This window comes from Melitaea cinxia, chromosome 9 (genome assembly GCF_905220565.1).
Source record: "Melitaea cinxia chromosome 9, ilMelCinx1.1, whole genome shotgun sequence".
Classification (NCBI taxonomy): Eukaryota; Metazoa; Arthropoda; class Insecta; order Lepidoptera; family Nymphalidae; genus Melitaea; species Melitaea cinxia.
Genome location: NC_059402.1, coordinates 2,587,170 through 2,596,237, shown reverse-complemented (window position 1 = coordinate 2,596,237; position 9,068 = coordinate 2,587,170).

Sequence of the window (9,068 nt, the reverse complement as noted above, 5' to 3'; positions counted from 1 at the left end):
TTAAGTAGTTATTATACCGCAAGTTTAAAGGAAGTGTCAGTGACCTAAGCTGTGAATCAGAGGAGTAAGATACAAATCTTGACAAATAATTAATTATTATCGAGAATCAATTACGATTGAAACCAAAACGTAAAGAATCAAGTCTATCAAAGAGTAACGAATTGATTTATTTTTATAGATCTGTGGTACAACAAAATGTGATAAAAGAAAAAAAAGGTCATACATTGACTAGATATTTATAAAATAATTAATATAAAATAATTTTAACGCATTTTTTCCATTTTCCGTCCATTTTTTGAAATGTTGAAACATGAAATAAATACATTTTAATTTTACGTTAATATAAGAAGTATGTTATATTTTGTGTTTTTACTTATATTCCGTCTGTCATATAAATAAAACATAAAAAAAAATATGTATTGTTAAATATTATGACACTCTTCGTGTGTGGGTTAAGCTCGCAGTTTGTCGTTTTTTTCTTCTTACACGGCGATTTGATGATAAGCACCATTAAAAGTTACGGTTTTTTAACATTTGCATATTTTTTCTTTGATGAAACTTGTATAATCTAGCTTGGGAACACTTTTAAAACTAGTTGGAACAATGTTGATTTTATCGTGCCCAATAGATGAAAAAAATATTCTATAACCTACTTTTTTACGTTATATTTTTTCTTTTTTTTTAAATTTCTTTATAGGATCGCATGAATGACCTTAGTGTATTTATGGTATTTCTAATTATAAATATTGCAAGTGTGCATGTGACCTAATTTTGTGTTTTCGGCGAATCGAATGCTTCAAACAGAAATGTGCCTTGACTTTTTTATTTTTAGTAAGACTGTGAAAGTGTGCTTTGAGTGTGTCGTTTCTGAAAATAAAACTATATGTATTTAATATTTTATTTTAATACAAACATTTTTTTATTTCATACCTATCTTAAATGTTTTGTGACATACATTGTTTTTGAGACAGAAAAAAGTATCAACATATATATTTTATGACTTCATATGGTGCTGCTATAAATTATGGAGTATATTAAAAAATAAGCAACTAGGGGTAAGTAGCCAAAAGTCAAGTGCAACTTTGAGTCAGCGACCTCAGTTTGCGAAGGCACTCACCTTGTTCAAGCCAAAACTCGATTACAATACATCCAATGCACATTCCCGCTGCATCACTTTACGAAAACTCCCAAACTTTTATTATAAAACTTTAACAACATTCATATATCGATCCTTGTTATCACCTTATCAATCACTTAAACTATGACGCAAGTTTACGAACGGTTAAAACCCTTTTTTTCTAAAAAAAACTGTCACATTAATTTAAAAAAAGTCTTAACATTTGTTAAGGGATAGTAACCGTTGCGCTGTCTAATGACTAAACTTTTTTTTTTTTTCTAAAAAAAGTGTTACTGTCACATTAATTTAAAAAAGGAATATATTCTGACGTTTGTTAACGGCCAGTAACCGTCGCGCTGTCCGTTGACATGAATCCCGTATAAGCGTTGGCGGTAAACTGGCGCAAAAACTGGCGTCAGCCGAGACTGGTCGAGTGAGAGCTCGCTGTGTCATCACGTTTTCCATTTGAAACACCGTGTTCGGGTTTTATATTGGTCAATAGAAGAAGCTTAGATATCAACGTGAAACTCTCAAACGATTTAGAGCTTATGGTAAAAGAGTAAAATCCAAATGTTTACAATAAAATTATCGTTCTAGCTTGACAAAGTACTGTATCTTTACAGATAGAACACGTTTAACCATCAATCTTTAGAAGAAAAACAGATCATCTACTATGTAGACATGAGTTTATGAAGTTACTATAATAAAGATGTCATATTGAATATATGTACATATGAAAAAAAAAATTGTAACACCTACCTATATGTAAAAATTGACAGGAAAAGTTCCCCAACACGTAAAAAGCAATTTCTCGACAGTCGACAAGGCACAAGGTCGCAGTATTGTAATTATGTATAATATGGTGTGTAAGGCTCTAATGTTTATACAAATGGGTTAATCACCCACAAGGATTGTTCGAGCACGTTTTTAAGATCAGCGAAGTTAATGTTTATCGTTCAGGTTCATAATTTTTAAATCGTAGTGTAATAATAATTTTAATGTAAAAGGTTGTCTGTATTGTCGTCTGTTTTGAATAGCTAAAAATGAAAATAATCGAATGCATTAAATAAAAAAAAAAACCTTTTATAGATGAAATAATATGCCGCATACCTATTTTTTTTTTTTTTTTAAGTAACAATATTTATAAATCTACTCATATTAAAAAGTACCAGCTTTGAGAATTCATCAATTCTAAATGTAGATTTGAATAAAATTACTGCTATCTATATAATTTCCATAGATCAGTAACAATAAAAGCCTTATTTAACAATTATCGAAACTTAACCCAAAAACAAATGTAATGGACATCTCGCCATCCCGGAATAAGTTTCGGAAAACATATCCTCATATTTTAAAGTCGGTTAAAAATGAGATCATACTACATTTAACAGAAAATTCAAAGTAAATACTAAAAGGAAAAGGAAACAAACCTCGACCTTCTGCGACCAGGAAGATCGTAATAGGAATAACGTACCAACTTTAAGGTGTAAGGTTATGTGAATATCCACATACATATAGGTATTTAGACCAGCTTTTCTTCTTAGTTTTTCTCTAAGTAACTTTTAAAATGTCAAGTTTTGTATAAAATGTTTTCAATCCCAATTCAATTTCATTCCCAATTCAATCCCAATTCAATTTCATTCTCTCCTCATAAGGCTCCTCTCCATACTAATGCCATGTTGAAACAGATAAGTTTTCATTGTATCAACAGAACTAAATAAAGTTTCCATGCAAAAAAAAAATGACTGGAAACGGAATGTGTGCAGTATTAGCTAGCAAATGGAGTCGATCCTTCTTGTGACATTTGTTTTGTTTTGTTTTCGATCTTGATCTAGTTCACACGTAACTCCTAGCTGATGCAGTGACTCTACCAAGTGGTACATTTTTTGTATCACTAGGTTAGTAAAAAAACATACATTTTATTTATTTAGTTACAGGATGACAGGTTTGTTGCGGTTTTTTTGGGTTAATAAGTCACGCGTTTAACGAAAAATAAATACACGTTAATCTCAATACACCTCTTCCCTCACCTTGTGATATTTCGTGATGTTATTTCGAACCTTCACCGCCTTTCGAGCCTCATATAATTAATTGACGACCTAAGTGAGTACACATTTCAGTTAGTGCAGACACATCATTATAAGAATTACTGTAAATAAAACTCAACAACAGGACGAAGGGACTGGTCCACAAGTTTAAAGTCGCTCAACGTGCAACGAAACGGGCTATGCTTGGGTTTTTTCTCAAAGATAGTATTAGAAATGAGACTATCTGGGAGAGAATGAATGTAACCGACATAGCCGACTGATTTAGCAAGTTGAAGTGCCAGTGGGCTGGTCATCTGTGTCGCAGGACCGATGGCCGTTGGAGAAGACGGGTCCTGGAGTGGAGATCGCGTCTTGGCAAACGCAGTGTGGGACGTCCTCCGGCCCGTTGGACCGACGATCTACGTAAGATTGCCGGTGTAGGCTGGATGAGGATTGCGGAAAATCGGGATGTCTGGTGCGAACTTGGCGAGGCCTATGTCCGGCAATGGACTGCAATAGGCTGAACTGATGAAATACAACTCAAAGCATACTAAGCTTAAGAGAAGAGTTGAAATGAATCACATACTACCGTGTTCATATTTGTCAAATGTATCGCTTCGTGACGACTGTTTTATTTATAAAACTTACTCATTTTTATCTACCTACAAAAAACGATTTTGATGTTATTTTTATACTAATCCTACCCGAGGTTCTGTCCACGTAGATTTATTTTTAACTGCCTACGGCAAACCCAAAAGGAGCTATATAATTTTACAAGTAAATATGTGTATGAATGTGTGTATGTATGTATGTTCATCTGTTCCCTCATATCTCCCAAATTACTTGTCATTTTTAGACAAATGAGATATCGTTAGATGCGCCTTAATTGTCTGCTAGTTATAGGCTATATGGTGTCACATTATATTCAATGTGGCGTCCTCTATAAGACATAAAGTACGTAATATTTTTTTTTATCGTGGTCAGGTTTTAGATTTTAGGTTTTTTTTTCTAGTTAATATAAAACTTTAATTTCTCTTTTTATAAGCACTCTGTCAGTTATTTTAAATTTGTTTCAATGCACAACAAAGTATAAGAAAGGTACTTACCAAACTGTACTTTCAAGTTTATTACATTGAAATGAAACTTTGCATGTAACAAAATTTATCGACCGATAACTAGCTATATAGGCACCGATATCACACAAAACTTGTTGGTTGTAACCCTGGAGGTCTTCCTTAAACTCTAGATTTCATCTAGACTGTCTAGAAATGGAGTTATTAAAGAGAGTAAAAATATATAATAGGTAAAGTATGCGAAGTTAGGAGTATCAGCTAGTTAATAAAATATAATATTAAGTATTATTTGTAAGTAATAATACATATAATATATATAATATAAAACGCAATTAGTATGAACGCTACGTACTTAGTGTTTTCATTATGTCCTTTCCTTTAGTTGATGTAAAATATATCTTTACTGAGAATCTGCTTTGAATGAAAATGTTTATAATTGAGGATACTTTATACGTATTTGGATAACACTTCTAACATTTACTTAATTAACAACAATGTGATTAATCAATTGGTGATTTAGGACATCTATTATAACGTCCAGTTTATTATTAATTTAAATTTACTGTTACCTAATTATAATGTACGTCTATAAAGTAAAGTATAGTTAATGCAGTATATATTTCTTACCCAATCAGCTAAGCCTTTTTTGCCAAACAAAAACACTAACAATAATAAGCGTCTGGCCAACGTAAGCTTACAACATCAACGCAAGATAGGCCATATTGAATATCATCATAAATTAATTAACCTAGAATGTCTATTACTAATGCGAACTCCTCAAACGCTCCATACAATCTCATCAATACGGTTTATTATAACTGTACAGGGTTTTCAATTTATTACAAAAAAGTTTTATAGATTTTTTTCCGATTTTTTCAAAGATGTTATTTACAACTAACATCTTCAAAAAAAATAACACACGTACAAAGAGTATACCTATAGTATAAAAGGATAAAAATTTGAAAAGTTAGTTCCACCTATTGTCCATTTACTATTTGAAGTTTAGTTTTTTGTTTTTACAAAAAAAAAAAACAATATATGAAGAATGCCAAGACAAAGCCAGCCCTGCGGTCACCAACCCGCTTGCCCAGTGTGGTGACTATGGGACACAACACACGTGAGTTCACGCCATTTTTGGCGCGAACTCTTTTACCCACACACTACATGTATTCGCATACATACATGCATACGCACAAATACATATTTCTCTTAATATAAGTTAGTGTAAATATTACTAAGTCATCTAATCGAAGTAAGTTATATTATTCCAAATATGACATTAGAACAAGTCTACCTTCCCCGCGACCTCTGTGCCAGCCCTGACATCTTCCACTGCCCGCTCAATTAAGATAAATTTCTGATAAATTAGACCTACAAGGTTTGTCATTTTATAGGACTTTCATTGATGTTTGTTTGCAATCTTTTTATTATGTAAATTGTAAGCAGAGTCTATATAAAACTCATATTTTTTCACAGTTTGTTTTTTGTTTTATAACATTTAATAATCCACGTGGGGCTACGCCTAGCCTCGGAGAGCATGTTAAGCTGTCGGTACCGGTTGTTATCATAGAAAACTAATAGCAATCGCTACTCATAATTTGGAATGTATCCGCCAACCCGCAGTGAAGCAGCGTGGTTGATGAAACTCCGATCCTAAACCTAAATGGAGAAAGAGGTCTAGCAGTGGAATGTTATAGACTGTATCAATGTTTGAGATGAGGTATAAAAAAAACAATGTCATGATCGTCAAATTTTTTATCTATATTCACTAGATTATCTGTAGTTCACAGTAGCACACATAATCAATATTTTAGTAATATTGTAAATTATATAGATAGAAATTTAAATAGATTTTATTTAGGTAAAAAGCAATGCACGAACAGTGTTTGGAATCAAATAGAAATAAAAAACAAACTCAGTCATTACTGAATATCTTCTAGAAAGAGTATAAATATTGCAGGGTTTCTGGTATGGGTATATTTGTCAATAAAAATGAACTGCCGAAATGTATGTATGCCTATAACTTCGTTATTGTCAGTAATGTAAAATAAAACTTTAAAGTTTTAAATTAATACAAATACATTTTTTGACGCTTTTAACCCCATATTAAGATTAGCGTCAAAAACTAGTAAATGGTAAGAATGAGGTAGTAAAAAACTGCTTTTTTTTATTTCGTGTTAAGGATCTTACTATATAAAAATTCGATTCGCACTAGATTATTTTTTTTATCTCTCGTCGACGCGTTGTGTAGTTTTTTTTAATAGATAAAATAATTTTATTATCAACATAGATGATTTATTGATTTTTTTATATTTCAAATGTAAATTACTGACAAATATTATAATCACTATAAATATTATAAAGTAATTTATTTTATCTACAAGTATATAATAAATATATGTCATTACAACTCTTAGAAATTATAAATTTATCGTTTTGGAATCTTACGATTGAAGATTAGTTAAGGTCCATGTAAAGATTAAAAAGAGTCAGCTATTATTATATAGGTTCCACGTACTTCCACGGACTTATCCTTTATGAAGCTAAAATATCGAAATAAAAAGTTTCTTGTTGAAATTTTATTTCAATAGCCGTCTTAAAAATAGTTTTAGATCTCTTTTCGAATAGAGAAAGACGTATAAATCTTTTTTTTTTTAGACTTTTTATTATTAAAAAAAAGATTAGTTTTGTATATGTGAGTTATTGCCGGAATGAATGGCATCATAAACTGAAATATAGATCTTTCTTGTGCTCTATTGTGATAGTATGTGTGTTTTGATTGTATTGTGTGGGTCTGTGTACGCGTGCGTGCGCGCGTGCATGCGTGCATGCTTGTGACATACATACGTGTGCATATGCTGCGAACAACTGTAACTAATTGTGATTTTATATTTTATGTAGTACAATATCTGCCAATACCTACATACGCAAAACAGTTTTGCATTGTGACTGTGTATTGTATTTATTTTATTAGCTTTTCACCTTTAATATATGAAAATAAAACCGCATAGAAAGACCTAATTAAAACGTAACATTATCAGTGATATAAAATGAAATAATGCTTTACAAGTAAATAATACACTCGATAGATAATAGTTTACGTAAGCGATATTGTTGTATCAATTAGGTATTGCTTTTATGATAAAAACGTCTTTAGCGTAAATTGATTAAAAACCATTTCAAGGACGATTTCATAAATTGTAATATTATTGAAAAAAAAAATTATTCGGATACAGGGAAGTAACTCTTTGCTTTTTTTTAAACAAAATTAACATGACATTTTATTTTATAATTTTAATGAGTTTTACAAATATGACAGTAAATAAAAAACTATGTATTTCAAAAAAGAAATCGTTTCACAAGTAACAGGATTTTTTTACTGTTCTATCACAAGAATAAAATCTATTTTTTTAAATTAAAAATAAAAAATATTTTGTAGTTGAATTTTTTTTATAAGTAGCAGTAATGAATAGAAAAACTTACATTTTATTTGCTGGGTCATGGGGCGTATTCTCCGCATCTCCATTAACCACTTGAACAGTAGTTGGTCTGGGATTTTCTTCCACTTGCACTGAGTCTAGTTGCGTCATTTTTTGTTACAAACACTGGCCACTTATTTTTAATCTGTATTTACCCTTCCTTTAACTACAAAAAAAAGGAATTAAAATTTTTAAAGAATAAATATTCTATAAAGTTTATATTACATTTTTTAATATTTTTTTTTATCATAGTAAAAGAAAATACAGATTAAAATTAACGACTTTTCTGAGTTAATTTTTTTTATTGTTTTAAAAATTACAACGGACGTCGTTACTTACAAGGATACTGGGCGTAATGGCCGACTCCTAGCGATACTCTCGATAGGTTTTAATGATATCGTATCGTTAATCGTTTAATAATTCGCATTTTAAAGATATGATTGTATGAATCAATTGATTAGGAATAACCGTCGATTATAATCGATAAGTATATAATATAGTATATAAGATAAAGATTTGCAGCTGACATGATAGTTACAATGAAAAAAAAAAAAAAAAAAAAAAAAAAAAAATATATATATATATATATATATATATACACATATATATATGTTGTGCTGTGTGGCTACGGCACTAAAGAATTTAGCCACCCCCTCTCTTCCCGTGGGTGTCATAAGAGGCGACTAAGGGATAACAAGGTTCCACAACCATCTTGGAACTTAAGAAGCCGACCGATGGCGGGATAACCATCCAACTGCTGGCTTTGAAATACACAGGCCGAAGACGGGTAGCAGCGTCTTCGGTGCGACAAAGCCAGTACTGCGGTCACCAACCCGCCTGCCCAGCGTGGTGACTATGGGCAAAACACATGAGTTCACGTTATTTTTGGCGTAAACTTGTGGAGGCCTAGGTCCAGCAGTGGACTGTATAGGCTGTAATGATGATATATGTAAGATTTGAAATTTAATTTTAGAAGAATTATGCTTAAGTAGCCGTTAATTAGCCATGTTCCCCTTCCATGCTATGTCGTATTTGTATGCAAAATGCGCTACAGGCTGATGATAGACAGAATATTAGATATATCAGAAGACTAATGATCAGGTCTAAAATGTTAAGTCTAAGTAAATTAAATTGACATTATTGTAAAGGCAACTCCAAACATGACAGGTGCAAAAGAAGTGGCAAAAGAACTTATTTTTTATCTTCACTTGAGAGAACTTCTAGTAATTCAAAACAGACGAAAAACAAAAACAAAAATCCCAAGGAGTCAACCCTTTTATTAAATATAATACATTACAATTATGCTTATCCTAGAGGCGATATATTATTTAATACAGATCGACAGTCCTGTGACTGCCTAGTAAACCTATAG